Raw genomic sequence first — 18058 nt, 5'->3', positions numbered from 1 at the left:
TCTCTTTTCCATGAGTAAGGCTGGGTTTACTCAGATGTTGCAGCTCTTTCCCAGTCCTATTTTGCGAGCCTTTTAGCCTAAATGGACTATTCCTAAAGTTGTGCAGTAATGTACCAAACAGTGTTTCTTTGCTATTCATAAGGTTTGTTAGCTTAGGTGTGGAAATAGTATCAATCACTGCCATTCTGTGAATCTGTTGTACTGTGGTGGCTTTTGTGTTGCTGTGATGCTAGAAGCTATGCCACCAGTATTTCAAATACCAACAGGGTCATCCATAGTAGACAGGTTTCAGTGGAGCTTCCAGATTAAGACAAACTAGGGAGAAAGGCCTGGCGATCTACTTCCAAAAATTAGCCAATGAAAACTCTGTGAATCATAAGAGAGTATTTGTTATTCAGTATAGGGCTAAAGATGAACCCCTGGTTGGAAGGCCCTCAAAAAACACACTGGTTGCACCAATGGCCTTGAGCATACTGACAATTGTGAAGATGGCTCAGGCTGGGCAATGTTTGGTTCTGTAGCCCATGGGGTTGCCATATGTCAGTTGACTCAATGGCAACTATTAACAACAACAACAGTCTGCTTTGAAGTTACATTTTTAAAAAGACTCATATTTTAGAGTTATACATGGAAACATTAATGGATGAAACAAAATGGTGTTTGGGATTTGCCTCAAAATAATTTGAGAGTTTGGATAAAAAAATATTAACTATGAGTTGATGATTGCAGACCCTAGGTGATGGGACATAGGGGTTCATTGTGTTTTTCTGTGTACTATTGCCTGTCTGAAATTGCACATAATGAAAAGTTAAAAAACAAAAAAAAAGAAAGAAAACATTAAAATGATGGGCTATAAATGTATGAGAGTTGGGGGTGGGGTGGGCAGAGCTGGAAAGAGAGCTAAAATTGGTGAGTGCAACAAGGTGAAGTGACGTCCAATTCCTGCTTTTTTAGAATTAATTTGTAAGCATGTTATCTTCCACCTTTGTCAGCCAAGACTGAGAGGAGCCCAGTGTCCTTCTCTGAGGGGTCCATCTCCTCTCCTATATCTTTCTGGAATCTTGGGGCCTGAATGGGGCTCCCCAGATTTCCATCTAAGGATGCTGCACCAAGTGCCCTGCTTTGCTATGGCTCTTCTGGCCCTCTCTTCTGCAGAATGCTCTGGCTGATTGGGCAATCTACTTCTGTAGAAATACCGCCTCAGAATCCCAAGGAGGGGTCGCTATGAGTCAAATCAACTTGATGGCAGTGCGTGCGTTTAGTTTGGTTTTGGCCCTGGCTCCTGACCTTGGTGTCTGCTGCTTCCTGCCTGGGTAGGGGCTTCAGAAGGTGGCTAGCTCCATGAAGACCCTCTTCCTTTAGACTCCGCCCTGACCACAGCTCTCTTTTGTTGACTCAGCCTGCAAATGTCAGCTGTGAGCTATGGTTTCAGAGTCTTGCTCTGGCCCTCATAGTGTTGGCTGATCCTCACAGGACAAGAAGTTCATGGTTGAAGGGCAACTGGTTATTTGGAGCTTTGGGTGGAGCTTGGCCTTGTGGGTTGTGGTATTTGCTTAGAGGTGGATTACCCAATAAGCAAAGTAAGCATGGGCTTGCTTGTGCTTACTTACTAATCTGTAGTGAACAATTTATGTGGTGAAACTCATGTGAAATTGTTTACTATAGATTAGTATGTAGGCACAAGTAAGCCTAAGCTCACATTGCTTACTGGGTATTCCATCCTTGCCTGGGATTATAAATTTTAAGACAGGTTTGATTCTGTAGGAAGGTGCTGTGGGATTGGGAGAGAGACAGACGCCAGTCATACCTAGAAGCAGAAGTTTTGATGTGGTGAAAAAATGTGAAATTGGGGAAGTAGTGTGACTGCGATGGAGGCAATGATCTTGGAGGTCCGGGGTCTGCGACTCTGGCGAGTCGCCCCAGGCGGTGGGGCCAGCTGGAAATTTATAGCAACATCACCAGCTCCTCAGCTGTCACCTACCGAACTGATGGAAATGCGGAATGAACTATTTAATAAAGAGAAAAGCAGGAGTTATTAACTCCTCGAACTGAGAAGATTGAAGTGAAGCATGTTGGGAAAACTGACCCTGGCACTGTCTTTGTGATGAATAAAAACATTTCAACTCCTTACAGTTGTGCTATGTATTTAAGTGAGTGGTGCTGCAGGAAGTCCATTTTGGCTCTTGTGGATGGACAGCCTTGGGACATGTACAAGTCTTTGACCAAATCCTGTGAAATTAAATTTCTTACTTTCAAAGATCAAGATCCGAGAGAAATAGATAAGGCTTCTTGGCGCTCTTGTGACATGCTGATGGGATGTGTAATAGAGCGGGCATTCAAAGATGAGTCCATGATCAGTTTGATCAGAGCTTCAGAAGTTCCTGTAATTGCTGGAGCCTTCTGCTATGATGTAGTTTTGGATAAGAGACTCGATGAATGGGTGGCAACGAAAGAGAATCTGCATTCCTTTACGAAAGATACTCATACTTTAATTTATAAAGATCTTCCTTTTGAAACTTTGGAAGTTGAAGCAAAAGTGGTGTTAGAAATGTTTCAGCACAACAAATACAAAATAGATTTCATAGAAGAGAAGGCATCTCAGAACCCTGAGAGAATAGTCAAGCTACACAGATTGGTGACTTTATTGATGTGAATGAGGGCCCTCTTATTCCAAGAACAAGTGTTTGTTTCCAGTATGAAGCCTCAGCAGTTCACAATCTTCAAACCATGCAACCAGGTCTTGTACGAAGATTCCAGGGTCTCTCCTTGCCTACTCACTTAAGAGCACATTTTACAATATGGAATAAGCTGTTGGAAAGATCACAGAAATTGGTAACTGAAGATCAAACCAAACCTACAGAGGAAAGTGCATCTACCTAGAAACTTGCTACAGTTTAAATATGTATAGTAAATTAAAATAAAAGTTTTTTTTTTTTTTTAATACACAGAGTTTGGGTGTGCTTATGAAGATTTATAGTGCTCTTTACTTTTCCCTTTCTGTAGAGGATAAAACATCTTATATCACTTATAATAACAATTTTACACAAAAATAAACCCCTCTTCTTCCACTCTCAAAAAAAAAAAAAATTGTTCACTCTGTATTACTAAGTGAAAACAAGTAACACAAGTTACTTGTTTACTGGATAATCTGACACTGCATTTGTTCGATGCCAGCTGGATGGAGCTGGGGTGGGGAACACAATAGTTTTTAGGGGGATGTATCTATCTCAGAATGATAGGGACAAAGGATATCTCAGAGGAGGAGATTATCAGCAGAAGGCAGGAGGGAAACAAAAGGACAAGGCTCACAAAGCCCAGAGTTTGAAGAATTCTGCCTGTAGCACAGGGATTTCCAAGCTATTGTTCATTGTAGAACCTCCTCTTCAAATGTTTATCTGTAAACCTAATATGAAAACAAATGTTAGTGGAGCTCTTCCTGCTGAGACAAGGTTGGTGGCCTTCCCACCTGCACCTGAGGAGCAAATTGAAAACTTCCAGATCTAGGGAAATGCACAGATCTGGTGAGAGAATACAGGGGAGGGTGCACTGGGCTGTTTCAGACGCTGTGAGCAGGAGCTCAGGGGCAAAGCAGGAGCAAGGACGCCAGATACTTGGGACAGCCTCACACTCTTCATTTGACAGTTTCTGACACATAGCCTTGTGGCTGCAAATCTGGTTAGATTCCCATGTTACCATTATCTGCCTTTAAATAATGATGCTGTTACATAATACTGTTTGTAAAGAATAAAGAACAAAGCAAATATTAGGTGATTTCCCTCAGATAAAAGGTGTGGGTGTTTGTGGACTGGGTGTTCCATCTCAGGGCCTACCATTATCATCTTGTTCAGACTCCCAGTGCTGGGTATTAAGCTCAGAGACATCTATACTCTGTGATGCTGGGGCTGGGACTCTGCAAACCATAATTCTGTGTGGCCAGCTGGCTCCATGTTAGGCTTTGCCAATAAGTGGCACTAGGGGATTGCAAGGCTGGAAGGAGAAGGAACTTTCTCCTTCCTGTGTGCTTCTCTTTCCTGTGAGCTTCACCCCGGCAGTGACTCTTCATCTTGCAATGAGACAGTTCATTCCAGTGGTAATTGGTTCCAATTTAGTTGTTTTCCCCAAACTCCCAGTGCCAGACTCAGAGATAACAGGCAGTTACCCACCTTGGAGATTTGGGTCCCACTTCTAAGCTTCTAAATTATTATAACCCCAATCTCTTCCCTTTGTTCCCCAACCCCAGAGGAAGAGTTGCTTCCTGCAGTTACTATCTCTGCGTTTATCGTGGTGTTCCCATCTTGCCTTTCCAGCCTCCAATACCTGTTTAACCAATTGCCTATATTAAATTCTCTTTGTTAAAATAACTGGTGTGGTTCCTGTTTTCCTAACTAGACTTGACCGGTACAACCCACTCAGAGGCACTGCCTGGAAAGCAGATCAGGGTGACCTCTTAGGGTGTATCCTTGCCTTGCTGGGCTGCTTACAGGATCCTGACCTCAGAAGCCCTGCCAGGCACCCCAACAAATCAGCCCTTTAAAGGAACTTTCTTGTTTTGGGAAAATCTATAAATCTAAAGCAACATTTGTAAACAAATTAACTCCAGGAAGGAGGGTTTAATTTAAGAAAGCCAGTAGGGAGCATGAATCTTTTCATCCCATCAAAGCTGTCAGAGCCAGCTAGTGTCAAAACCAGTCAGATGGCCCCAAAGCCTCAATAGGACCAGCAACTCTCCTGTCACTAAGGAAACCACACATCAGAGCAGAAAGTGGTGAACAGGGCCCCAGGAACCATCCTAAACTCAGTCATTTGACAAGTTTGTCATTATCAACTCTACCAAACTACACCATCTGTTGCAAGAATGATTCTCTGAAAATTTCCCCACTCTAACCCCTCTACCTTCTGTTAACTAAATAAAGAAGATGCCCACCTCTGAGAAAGACATGTGCTGGTAGGCATGACACACAAGAAGAGTCATTTGTTTACTCAGCAACAGATAAGATGGGCTGTCAGCTGCATTGGCATCCTTGGAGGTGCTCCTACCTACCTGCCCAGGTCCCAATGCCTTCTGGTCACCTAGGCCTCTTACTAGTAGTCAGAAAGTCTGCTTTTCCCCTCCGTCTGCCACAGTAGGACCAGAATAGCATGCTCCATAGCTACCTAAAACCCAAATTCATTGCTGTCGAGTCAGATCCAACTCCTAGCGACCTCCTTGAGTTTCCATGGTGGTATCACTATGGAAGTAGATTTCCCAACCTTCCTTCTGAGGAGTGGCTGGGGGGTTTGAACCACCAGACTTCTGGTTAGCAAACAAATACCTTAGGCACTACATTGCCTGTAGCTATCTATTATGGGTTTAATTTTGCGTGCCCCAAATTGTAAAGTTCCAACCCCTGTTGTTGTTAGATGCCATCAAATCAGTTCTGACTCACTGTGACCCTATGTACAACAGAATGAAACATTGATCCTGCACCAACCTCACAATAATTGCTATGCTTGAGCCCATTGTTACAGACTTTGTGTCAATCCATCTTCTTGAGGGTCTTCCTCTTTTTCACTGACCCTCTGCTTTGCTAAGCATGATGTCCTTCGCTAGGGACTGGTGCCTCTTGATTACAACTCCTGGTTCCTGTAAATGTGAACTTGTCTGGAAATAGAATCTTCAAAGATGTTTCATTTAACATGAAGTCATACCAGAAGATGAGTACTAATCCAGTCTAAGTGGTGTCATATAAAAAAGAAGAGATGCAGAGATGCAGACAGAGGAAAAATGGCCATGTGAAGATGTGTCTACCCTCCTAGGAACATCTACCAGAAAGCTGGAGAGGCGAATATGGATAATTTCCTAGAGACTTTTGAGAAAACATGACTTGTTGACATCTTGAACTCATACTGCTAGTCTCCAGAATTGTAAGACAATAAGTTTATGTTCTTATAAGCCATCCATTTTGTGGTACTGTGTTATGACAGACCAGGCAAACTAATACATTATCCTTCCCTCTATCTGAATTGATGTTTGATGTCACCACCCTATAAATTACTAAACAAAATTCATCTTTTTAATGACTGATAACTTCAAATGTGACAGAAAGATTAATTCACTTATTCAGTCATTCCACAAATACTCATTGAGCACCTCCTGTGTACCTGTCACTAGGCTGGATGTTGAGGTGAATTATAATAATAATCAATTATTGGTGGTGGATAGAGCCAATGGGTGCTTAGGATGGGTCAGGGAGGGCCATGCTGAGGAAGGGACATAACAGCTTGGTACCATATATCTATTGCTATGTAATAAACTACTCTAAATCTTAGTGGCTTAAACGATGAGGGCAGTTATTTTGTTTATGAATCTGCAACTTAGGCAAAGCTTAGTGGGGACAGCATGTCTCTACTCCACCTAGCATCAGTTGGGAGACCTCAAAGCTTAGTGGCTAGAATCAGGTTGATGCTGGCAGGTACCTCAGCTGGGGATGTCAACCAAAACATCTACATATGGCTATGTCACTGCATGATGACTGGTTTCAAGGGTGACCCTCCCAAGAGAGTGAGCCAGGTAGAAGCTCCATCACCTTTTTTGACTTAGTTTTAATAGGCAGAGTCACTTCTGAAGTATTTTGTTCATTAGAAGCAAGTCACTAAGGCTGGTCCATATTTAAGGGGAAAGGAATTAGATGTTGCCTTTTGAGTTCTAGTGGCGTAGTGCCTAAGACATTTGACTGCTAACCAGAAGGCTGGTGGTTCAAACCCACAAGCATCTCCTTGGAAGGAAAATTGGACAATTTACTTTTGTAGTGATACCGCCTCAGAAACCCAAGGAGGGGTCGCTATGAGTTGAATTGACTCGACGGCAGAGAGTTTTTTTTTTTGATGAGATCATGTCAAATAATTCGTGGACATATTTTCAAACTATTACAAGCTATGAGAAAAAGAAGAAATTTATGGAAGAGCATTCCAAGAAGAAGGACTAACATGTAAAGGCTCTGAGGCTGGAAAAAAAACTTGGTGTGCTCAAGGAAATGAAAGGCCACTGGGAACCTGGAATACAATGAACAAGGGAGAGAATTATGAGATTAGTTTAAAGTCTGATTTTATGTATTTTGGGGCTCTTCTGTTAGGTGCATAGACATTTTTTTATGGTTATGTTCTCCTGTTCAATTGATCCTTTAATCATTATATAATGTCCTTCCTTGTCTCTTATGGTCATTTTTGTCTTAAAGTTTTTTTTATCAGAAATTAGTATTGCTGCTCCTGCCCTTTTTTGCTTGCCATTTGTTTGATATATCTTTTTCCAACCTCTGATTTTTAATCTATTTTTGTCTCTGTGTCTAAGACATCATATTGATGGGTCATGTTTTCTTATCCAGACTGCAACTTTCCATCTCTTGAGTGGTGCGTTTAATCCATTTACATTCAGTATGATTACTGACAAGTATGGGAGCTCTGATGGCATAGTGCCTAAGGCATTTGACTGCTAACCAGAAGGCTGGTGGTTCAAACCCACCAGTCACTCCTCAGAAGAAAGATTGAGCAATCTACTTCTGTAGTGATACTGCCCGAGAAACCCAAAGAAGGATCGCTATGAGTTTAATCTGACTCAATGGCAATGAGTTTGGGTTTTTTGGAGGATTGACAGGTATGAATTTATTGATGTCTTTTTGTTATGTGTTTTTTTTTGTGGTGTTGCTGATTTTTTTGTTCCATATAATTTTCTGTGCTGAGCTCATTTTGTTTATGAATTGTATTATTTCCTTCATTGTTATTGTTTTAATATTTGCTAAATATTTGTGCTTGTCCTCTGTTTTATTTTGATGCAAAGATTTATTATTTTTCTTTGAGGTTACCCTGTGATTTACTATTTTCTTTCCAAGTTCAAAACAGTCTGTTCTATCTCGCAATTGTCTTGACCTCCTCACCATTTAGAAGTTCTGTAAGTACACTGTTTATTCCTTCTTTTTGGTTTGTGTTGTTGTTGTTGTTGTTATTTGCTGTCAGACCCGACTTATAGCAACCCCTCCTTGGGTTTCCGAGGGGATATCACTATGGAAGTAGATTGCCCAACCTTCCTTCTGAGGAGTGGCTGGTGAGTTTGAACTGCTAGCCTTCTGGTTAGCAGTCAAGTGCCTTAGGCACTGTGCTACCAGAGCCCCTTTTTGGTTTGTAGTTGTCCTCATTTACCAATTGATGTCTTTGGTTCTCTGTTGATAATCTTTGGATACTACTATAACTGAGTTGGACTCTGGATTATAGCATCATGTGTGTTAATCATCAGTTGTTTTTTACTGTTGTTGATTCTGTGTCCAAAGGACTCCCTTTAACATCTTTTATAAGGTTAGTCTGATTTTAACAAATTCCCTTAATTTCTGCTTATCTGGAAATGTCCTAATATTTGAGGGACAGTTTTGCTGGGTATATAATTCTTGGTTGCAATTTTTTTCTTTCAGGGTTTTATATATATCATTCTATTGCCTTCTTGCCTGCATGGTTTCTGCCAAAAAATCAGAGCTTAGTCTTATTGGCTGCTGTTTGTAGGTAACTTTTCATTTTTTCTGTACTGCTTTCAGGATTCTTTCTTTGTCTTTGGTTTTGGTGAGTTTGGTGATGATATGTCTTGGTGATCTTCTTTCAGGGTCTATCTTGTTTGGGGTTCATTGAATTTGAATGGATATATTTTCGTATTTCATCATATTAGGGAAATACTCTTCCAACAAATCTTCTACAATTTTATCTGTGGATTTATCTTTCTCTTCTCATTCCAGAGTTCCCATTACATGTATGTTATCCCTCTTGATGGTATCCCACATGAATCTTAGGCTTTCTTCATTTTGTTTTGATCTTTTGTCTGACTGATCCCTTAACAAAGTAGTATTGAGACATTTGTCTTCAGTCTCATTAATTCTGTCTTCCATTGATTCAATTCTATTTCTTTGCCCATTCAATGTGTTATCTATTTCTGTAATCTTAAAATTTAATCTTCTGAATTTCTGTCTGTTGTTATTGTATCATTTCTAAATTTTTGTTTATTTTGTCAACTTGTTCTTGTATTGTTTTCCTAAATTAATCTAGAGTTTTGTCTGTGTTTTCCTTAATTTTGTCAGTGTTTTCCTTAATTTTGTCAGTGTTTTCCTTGATCTGTCTCTCAATCTGTTGAAGCTACCCAAATATAATTATTTTGAATTCCTTATCAGGGAGTTCCAATCTTGCTTCTTCTTCAGGGATGTTTTCTGGGTTTGTATCCTTGTCCCTTATTTTTACTACTTTATCTTGCCTCTTTGTGTGGACTGTGATGATCTGTTGTCTCTGAGACATTGTGGGGTTATTGTATGTATATTTAGTATGTGTTTGTATGTTGGTGTGATTCATGCAATATATTTTTCCCCTTTATTTTGTTTTGATATATCTGTGTGAACAGGGTACTGTGCTCCTGTGTTCACTAGTTGTTAGCACTTAGGCACTCACCACACATTCTATCACATTCTTAGTAGATGTGATAGAGAATGAGAGTGTGTGCACAGATCTCTGTTAGCTATTCATAAAGAGCAGTTGAAGGTGAATTGAACTGGTATTGTCCATTGTCTATTGTTGGTCAATTGGTGTAAAAGAAAGCGGTGGCCCTCACTCAGTGGGTGGGGCTACAGGTGGTGCAGGTATGGTTGGGTTGTGTGTGAACAGTTGCTGTCTCCCACTGAGTTAGACAGAAAAAAAAATAAAAAATAAAAACAAGAGAACAAAAACTCAAACAGCATAACCAAACAGGAACAATCACAAAAAGAAAGAAATGCAATAAATGAGAAGAAAATTTTTCAAAATATTTTAAAGAAGGATAAGAGAAAGATAATGAGGAAAAGGGAGAGGAAAAAAGCTACAATATCTGGGGAAGGAGGAATGAGAGAAAAGAGAAAGAGTAAAGGAATAGTAAAGAAATAAAATGGGAAAACTGCAAAAGGAAAAAGAAGTGATGAGAAGAACGAAAAGAAAGTAAAAAGAAGGGCACCAGGAAAAGGAAAGAGAAAAATAAAGGGGGGGGGAACCCCAAGAACCAGGCATGGGAAAGAGAGGAAAGAAAAAAAAAGGAAGAAAGGAGGAAGATAAAAAGAATAATTTAAAAATAAACAAAAATAAAGCTGGGCGTGGGGGCATGGCACCCAGGCTCTGTCAAGGCACAGACCATGATGGAATTCCTGCTGGTCAAGAAAGTGGGTGGAGGTGGGGGGTAGCCACACCTCTGTTCACCAAGAGGCTCTGGGGTACAAGAGCAACAAGGGGGATATTGCATCTTTCCAGTCATCAGCCTCCAATGTGGTTGCCTGTGCTGTCTCTGGCAAGTGGAGCCCACTCTTATGTCACTATCCAGATAAGAATGCCACTCGCATGCATCCAAAATGGCTGTACCTGCTGCCTGCAAACATTCAAAATGGCTGTGCCTTCCGGAAAGCCACCGGCAGTCCACAGGTCCGTTTGTCTCCTTCCCGGCCATTTTCCTTTCTGGTTGTCAGGCATCAATGCAATCCTTGACCTCAGTGAGCAGAGCTGATTCTCAGGTTGCTATTCAGAAATATTCAAAATGGCTATTCCCCCAGGACAGTCAGCAGTCAGCCACTCCGTTTGTCTCCTCACTCACTGTTTCATTCAGGTTCTTCTACTAATTGGTATTTAATCCACTTCTTTATCCTTCTCTTCAAAGCTCAGGGTTCCAAGATTCTCTTCTGTATCAGTTTCAATTGGCTTCTCATTGCTTAGTTGTAGGAGGTCTGTGTAGCTTGTCTGCCTATTCCACCATCTTACCAGAACTCTCACGAATAGTTTAAAGATGGACAAAAGCCATACTAGGCTGTTGTAGGAGTTTGAATTTTATTCTGAGTATAGTGGGGTCCTTTGGAGTGCTTAAGCAAAGTATGGCCATCTTATATCCACATCTTGAAATAGTCATTATCTGGTATACAGAGTTGGGGTAGAAATAGGGAACCAATTAGTACACTACTGGTGTGATCCTGAGGAGAGATGATGAGGGCTCAGACTAGAATGTTGGCATTGGAGATGAAGAGAAGTAAATGGACTTGAGAAATGGTGGAGTGAATGGAAAGATTTATTAAAAGACTAGATGTGAAGGTAGATAACAAGAAGGAGTCTCTGTTTCAGGGTTGAGTGTCTATGTGGCTACTGGGGCCATTTCCTTTGATCAGAAGATGACAGGAGGAATTCATGGAGATGGGTGAAAGGGAAAATCCCAAGTTCATTTTTCATCATGTCAAGTCTGAGATATTTGTGAGATATACTGGTAGTAAGGAATAGACAGTTTGGTCTATGAGCTTGACAATCAATAGAGAGTATGGGGCTGGAAATAAAACTTTGGGAAATATCAGCATATGAATGACATTTAAAGCCATGGGCCTGGATGAGAGCACTTGAGGAGAATCCAGAGTGAGCAAAAGAATACTTTTGTTGGCTGGTACAGCATTGCATGAGGTTAGACCACCAGAATGGTACTGACACACTGATTCTGAGGGACTCTCATGTCAGATACAGGGCAAGTTCAAGATACTTGGCTACTGATGGTCTGCTGCCAACAGTTGATATTCAGCTGCATTTATGGGCCCTTGCCTCAGATCTGACTTGTCTGTTTTCCAGTCATGGTGCCACCTCAAAAGCATCAGGTGTCCTTTATCCCCCTTGCCATTGGCCCTAGGATTGTCACTCTGCCCCCTCCTCAGTCTCTCTATACTACACAACAAGAAGTCCTCTAGGGGTGGCCAAGACTATCTCCTCTGAGGGATTACAAGATCGTTATTTTCAGTGCCAACAGGCTTTTTCAATCAATGTCCTCTCTCGATTTCAAATTATGGGGTGTTGCTGTACTTTCCCAGGTTGTTCTTAGATCATGTCCTACAAGGAATGAACACTCCTTGTGTAAATTGTGCTGCTTTTTTTTTCAGTCTGCCTGTGTCTCCTTGCCTCTTCTGCTGTTGGTGTTGTGTGGAAGGCAGAGGTGCAGTCAACATTGAAAGAGATCACATTCCAGGAATGCATTGATTATGGCCTGAAGAATTCAAGGGCATATATGGTTAGAAGATGCATTGTTCGACATTAATCAGAAAATAAATTATTGTTCACATTTGCCTGTATACTCTCAGTAAGGTCTGCATTTGTGATCATCATCAATGAAGCTCAGAAACAACATTTGAGAGTGATTGGAAGCCCATATTCATAAGAGATGTGATGGATGGGACAGCATCATGAGTAATGATGCAACCAGTACTAAATAAATTAGAGAGATATGGAGGTAGAAAACAAACAAACAAACCCAAAACAATAAAACTATATTGTTTCAATAAGAACAGGTTCCAGGTGATTACATTGTGAGTAATAGCTGTGTTGCCTTTTTCTCACAGTGAGAGATATAACATTAACTAAAAGAGCCATAAAAGAACATTTCCTGGACAAGAACAGGAATAGTTCGCACCTGTACTGTAGGAAGAATGCTCACTGCACTGATAGAACAATAAACAAATGTGTAAGTAGCCCTCCTGCACTGATTATTCTAAGCCTTCACTGATAAATGTCAACAGCTCACACAGGCCCGTACATTTTGAAATACTTTTTCTAAATCAAATTATTTAGATAAATGAGGATCCTGAAAAAAAAAATATTTTCCCAGGGACCTACACATCAGGGATGGCTGTGATCATTAATGATCTTGAAAATGCTGTCTCAATGGACTGGTGGTGATGAATACCTCAAAAGAATAAGTTCAAGGAGGGATGAGGAAACAGAAATTGGGAGACAATGAATATAAACAAAATTTAAAGGATTTTTGCTATAAATAGGAGCAAAGAAATGAGGCAGAAATTAGAGGAGTTTGTAGTGTCAAGAGAGTGTGTTTTTTCAGATGTAGGCTGATAGTGATTTCCTTGAGTAGACAAGTGGGATGGAGAGAGTAGAGGGACAGCCTTAGAGAGGAGCACTGACATCATGTCCATGAGTAGGAAACAGGCAGCAGTGCTCTGCTGAAAGATGGCGGCCAGCTGCACTGCTTGGAATGTGTGTGTGCTGCCATGTCTGAGCAGGACACCACTGCCTGCTTCCTACTCAAATCAAAAACCCCATGTGCAAGAAATTTTGTGTCTATGCAATGTGTATGTGCCCCTGGCCATGACTGAATCTTTTTTGATCTGTTCAAGGCCCTGCTCCTTTTAATCCCATTATAGCTGTTGATTTTTTATATTAAACTTTCCAAATTCAAATTACTTTGTGGTTTCTGTCTCCTAATTGGATCTTGACTTACGTATTGGTAAGGGGGATACTGATACTGAGGCTGGTCCTAGAACATCAGTATTAACACTCTTGAGTGATGAGGGGAGAACAGAGGCTTTCATAGTTTTGTCGTGAGACACAGGGAAGAATTGTTGAAGTGATATTCATCATTTATTTCATTTCACTCCTGTACTTTACTATCCCCTTCTCCAGTAGCATATAAACTTGCTCAAGTTTCTTTTATTTCAAAAATAAAGAAAACTGGAGCCCATACTTGGCCCCTTAGCTTCCTTTAGTTACTGCTCTGTTTCATTCTAGAATCAAGTTCCTGAAAAGAATATAGTCTAAAGTTACTGTGGAAGGATGGACTATTGTTCCCAACTATTAGCTTCCTCCCTGAATTAGGATGACACAGCCCTGCACACTTTCATGTGACTTGCCCATTCTCCCAGAAGAGGAGCACACATGTCTTCTCTATTGATTTGGAACTTGGCTGTGAGAGTTGCTTTGATTCATGGAACATGGATGGAAGTGACAGAATGCCACTTCTAAGCAGAGACTTTATGAGGCAATGAATACCTTTTTCTACTCATCCATCTTGAGGTTTTGGTCATTGCCATGAGAAGACCATGCACCAGAATTTAGCTGCTACTTCATTCTGGAACCCAGAAGACTGTGGAGTCCAGCTGAGGACTTGCTCTATGAACATGGCTTTGACTGTCCCCTCACTTTTCTCCCTGGCACTATCTTAGTTTCAAAAATAAAGAACAAGAAAAATATCCCAAGAGCTTGGTGTATTTGCAAAGCTTTGAGTCTTACTCATATCTAATTCTTAGTCCTAAGGAAATGGCTTTCATATAGACATTAACCATTTGCTACTGAATCAACTTTGACTCATGTGTATCAGGTTAGAATTGTACTCTGTATGGTTTTAAATGGCAGATTTTTTTTTTAACTTTTTATTGTGATTTGGGTGAAAGTTTGCAGAGCAAATTTGTTTTCCTCTCAGCAACTCATACACATTTTGTGACATTGATTGCATTCCTCCCACTTCCTCCCTGTGGTTACCATTTCCCTTTATTCTTCTTTCCTACCCATTCCTACCCTTTGAGCCTTATCCCTGGGCAAATGTTGCCCTTTTTGTCTCCTATGGTTGATTGTTCTAAAGAGTCTTACCCCTTTGGTGTTATTTTTCGCTTGATAGATATGTCCATTGTTTGGCTGAAAGTTGAGCCACAGGAATTAATTCAGTTCCAGGCCCTAAAGTTTTCTAAGGGCCATAGTTTCATGGGTTCCACCAGTCTCTATCAGTCCAGTGGTCCTGGTCTTTTTTATGATTTTGAGTTTTGTTCCACATCTTTCTCTCACTCTATAAAGGATCTACAGTTTTCATCCATTTCAGAGTGGTTGGCAGTGATAGCCAGGCACCATCTAGCTAGTTCTGGTCTCAGATTCATGGAGGCTGAGGTTCCCGCAGTCCACTAGTCCTTTGGACTAATTGTTTCCATGCATCTTTGATTTTCTTCACTCTTATTTGCTCTGGGCGAGGAGAGACAAATAGTCATATCTTAGATGACCTCTTGCTAGCTTTTAAGACCCCAGTCACTATTCACCAAAGCAAGATGCAGAAAAATGTTTTTGTGTACTATGTTATGCAAACTGACCTCAATGACCCCTGCAACTATGGTACTTATCAATGGCTGATTTTTCCGGAAGTGAATCTCCAGGCTTTTTTTTCTAAGGCAACTTTGGGTCTATTTGAACCTCTTAACTATTCAGTCAGCAACTAAGTGCATTAACTGTCTGCACCACCCAAGGACTCCGCATAGACATTATGGCCTGCGTTCTCAATGAAGCAACAGTGATGGAGGAGAGAGAGGACAAGCCATATGAGGAACTTAAGAATCCTGGCATGTAAGCTTGAGCATTATGCTCTTTTAAGAACTATCTATTTTGGATCAAAGTGACAATGACCACGAAAAGATTAGATAGGAACCTTAGGGGGAAGTGAGTTTATGTTAATAGAGGAGGAACAACTCAGAAAAGGAGTGTAAGAATGGTTGCTTAACCCGAGGAATGTAATCAATGTCACTGAACTATACATGTAAAAATGGTTGAATTGGTGTATTTTGTGTGTGTGTGTGTGTGTGTATGTATATATTAAAAAAAAATCCTGGTATATTAGGGCACATCTTCAGAAATACTGTTCACAGGAGTAAAATTGAGGACATTGATACTGAGGTTGGGCTCTAGAACTCCAGGATTAACACATGGAATCATCTAAGTATGAAGAAATTTCCTTTAAGGAAAAAGTTGAAGTTTATCCACTCCAGGTCCTGTGTGAATGTATTCTAAAATTCTCAAGGAAGGGAGGAAGAGAAAACAAAAACAAAAAGTTACCATTGAAGAAGATATGCTCTGTCAGCTTCCAGAAGCAGGAGAAGCAGTGAGTATACAGCCTTGTGGCCAAGGTTAGCCTGGTTCCCCTTCTAGGGGCCATCAGGGACAGGGGCAGAGGCATAGTGGGTTCTGGAATCAGAAAGACACAAGCATCTAGTACTGATGACCAAGATGTAGTTTTTTCAACTCTGGTAAATATGATCATTTGTTAGATTCCAGTAGAGACTCTGTTAATAGGTTCACAGAGATTTAGGTTTTATAGGAAAGAGAGAGAATGAGGATCACATTAGATAAGTTAGTGGAAGGCTGTGCTGTTCATCTCTTGATCTTTGACAAAGAACCATCTCAACCAAAAAAACCAAACTCACTGCCGTCGAGCTGGATCCAACTCATAAGGATGCCTCCTTGGGTTTCTGAGGTGGTATCACTATGGAAATAGATTGCCACCTTCCTTCTGAGGAGTGGCTGGTGGATTTGAATCGCCAGACTTCTGGTCAGCAGTCAAATATCTTAGGCATTACACATGAACCATCTGGTGGGCAAAAAACCAGATTCTGTGAACTTCTTGGCAACCCTCATCACAACTGTAATTAATCAATTAATTGCCATTATGGATTTAATTTATGTATTTCCCATTAGAAGGCAAGGACTAGACATCTCTCATTTCCCCAGTACCACCAGTGCCTGGCATATTGCCTCTCACATGGCACTCACTCCATAAACATTTGTGAAATGAATGAATGACTAGTAAATCAAGGACATAGTAGGTATTATTATCTACATTTTATAGTGCAGAAAATTGACAGCTATGAAATGATATTTAATATTGACAACCCAGAGACACAAATGACATTCATTAACCAAAATTAATTGAAAATGAACCCGGATCAAATAACACGTACTAATCTTCAGACAGAAAATACATTAGGAGTGGCTTTTGCTGGTCAGTGAAGAAGGTCATATTCACCCTGATTTCACTCTAGTGTCCTTTCCCTAAGGAGCCCTGGTGTGTAGTGCTTAAGTGTTCTGCTGCTAACTGAAAGATCAGTGGTTCAAACTCACCAGCCATTCTGTGGGAGAAAGATGTGACAATCTGTTTCCGCAAAGATTTATAACCTTGGAACCCTTCTGGGGTACTCCTACACTGTCCTGTAGCCTGGTATGAGCCGGGACCGATTCAATGATAATGAGTTTGGTTTTTTGGGTCCTGTCTTTAACCAAGGTCAGAGATTTGTCAATCCACATATGGTTCTTTCCCTATAAATCAACACTCTCAGAGTCAGCAGCCAGATCTAAAGCTTAGAGGAATCTCAGGGAGAAAGTGTGCTTGCCAAAGGCAATGTGGGGACGTCAGAGGAAGAGTATTTGGCTGTCTCTGGAGAGACCTCACAGGGTGGTACTACCTCTGCCCATGGTCTGGTCTCTGCCCTCTAGGTTTAGAAACCTGATCTGTCAGCATACTGAGTGCATCTCTCAGCTTCAACTCTAATTAAACTCCAGAGAGCTGAAGCATGAAACCAGGATGTCAATTTATTGATTCACAAGAGGACTGGAGCTGCCTCTGTGTCTGGAATACTTGTTTCCACATGACTTACACATTCTTTCACTGAAGATAGACCTCCAAAGAAGGCAAATCATCAGAAGGTTGCTTAAGGAACAGGGAATCCAAATGACGGGAGCAAGTTAGGTAATTCAGATGTTTAATGGCATTAAATATTAAGCTGGGAAAGCCCAGCACTGCCACTTCCACTGTAGGAAGAGCCTTGCAAATGGCAGCAGATATTCAAAGCCATTGGCTAAGGACCTATCTCCAGAGAGCAATTCTTGAGTAGGTTCCATTGATGTTCACCACCATGATGTCCTTTTCAATGTTTTCATGGCTGATCAAAATTGATTGACTCTTTTAACCTTTCTACCTGCTAAACCTTGCAGATCTATTCTGTTTTTTAAGACAACTTGATCCATCTCTACTTTTAATCTGTTTTGTGTAAATTTAGAGTTTAGTTCTTAGGATATACTCTTACTTCAGCAGCACATACACTAAAATTAGAATGATACAGAGAATATTAGCAGAGCCCTGTGCAAAGATGCATACATGTTCGTGAGGCATTCCATGTTCTGATGGTCTCTGGGTGACACAAATGGTGGATTGAAGCTGATTAGTGGGACTGTGGAAGAAAGGCTTGATGATGTGCTTCTATAAATATTACAGCCAAGAAAACTCTATAAAGCAATTTTATTCTTAACTTATGGAGTTGCCATGATTTGGAATCTACTTAATGACAATGGGTTTTGTTTTTTTGTTTTTCTGTCTGTTTTTGAGGAAGGCCTCACAGAAGTCCTCAACATAGCTAAATAGGTAGATTGACTAGTTCTGTCTTAATTTATTCAAGAGATACTTGAGAAGACTATT

At 40.7% G+C, this 18058-nt stretch overlaps 2 pseudogenes; both read left to right on the top strand.

Moving 5' to 3' along the window:
• Positions 1-1868: 1868 nt before the first annotated feature.
• On the top strand, positions 1869-2880 carry LOC103211474 (annotated as a pseudogene).
• Positions 2881-17665: 14785 nt separating this feature from the next.
• LOC122151811 lies at positions 17666-17766 on the top strand (annotated as a pseudogene).
• The last annotated feature ends 292 nt before the right edge of the window (positions 17767-18058 follow it).

The sequence above is a fragment of the Orycteropus afer genome, unplaced genomic scaffold, assembly GCF_000298275.1.
Source record: "Orycteropus afer afer isolate SDZICR_OR568_19922 unplaced genomic scaffold, OryAfe1.0 scaffold00748, whole genome shotgun sequence".
In the NCBI taxonomy this organism is placed as follows: Eukaryota; Metazoa; Chordata; class Mammalia; order Tubulidentata; family Orycteropodidae; genus Orycteropus; species Orycteropus afer.
The sequence above is the reverse complement of the archived record's forward strand: the minus strand, read 5'-3'. Positions and strand labels throughout refer to the sequence as shown.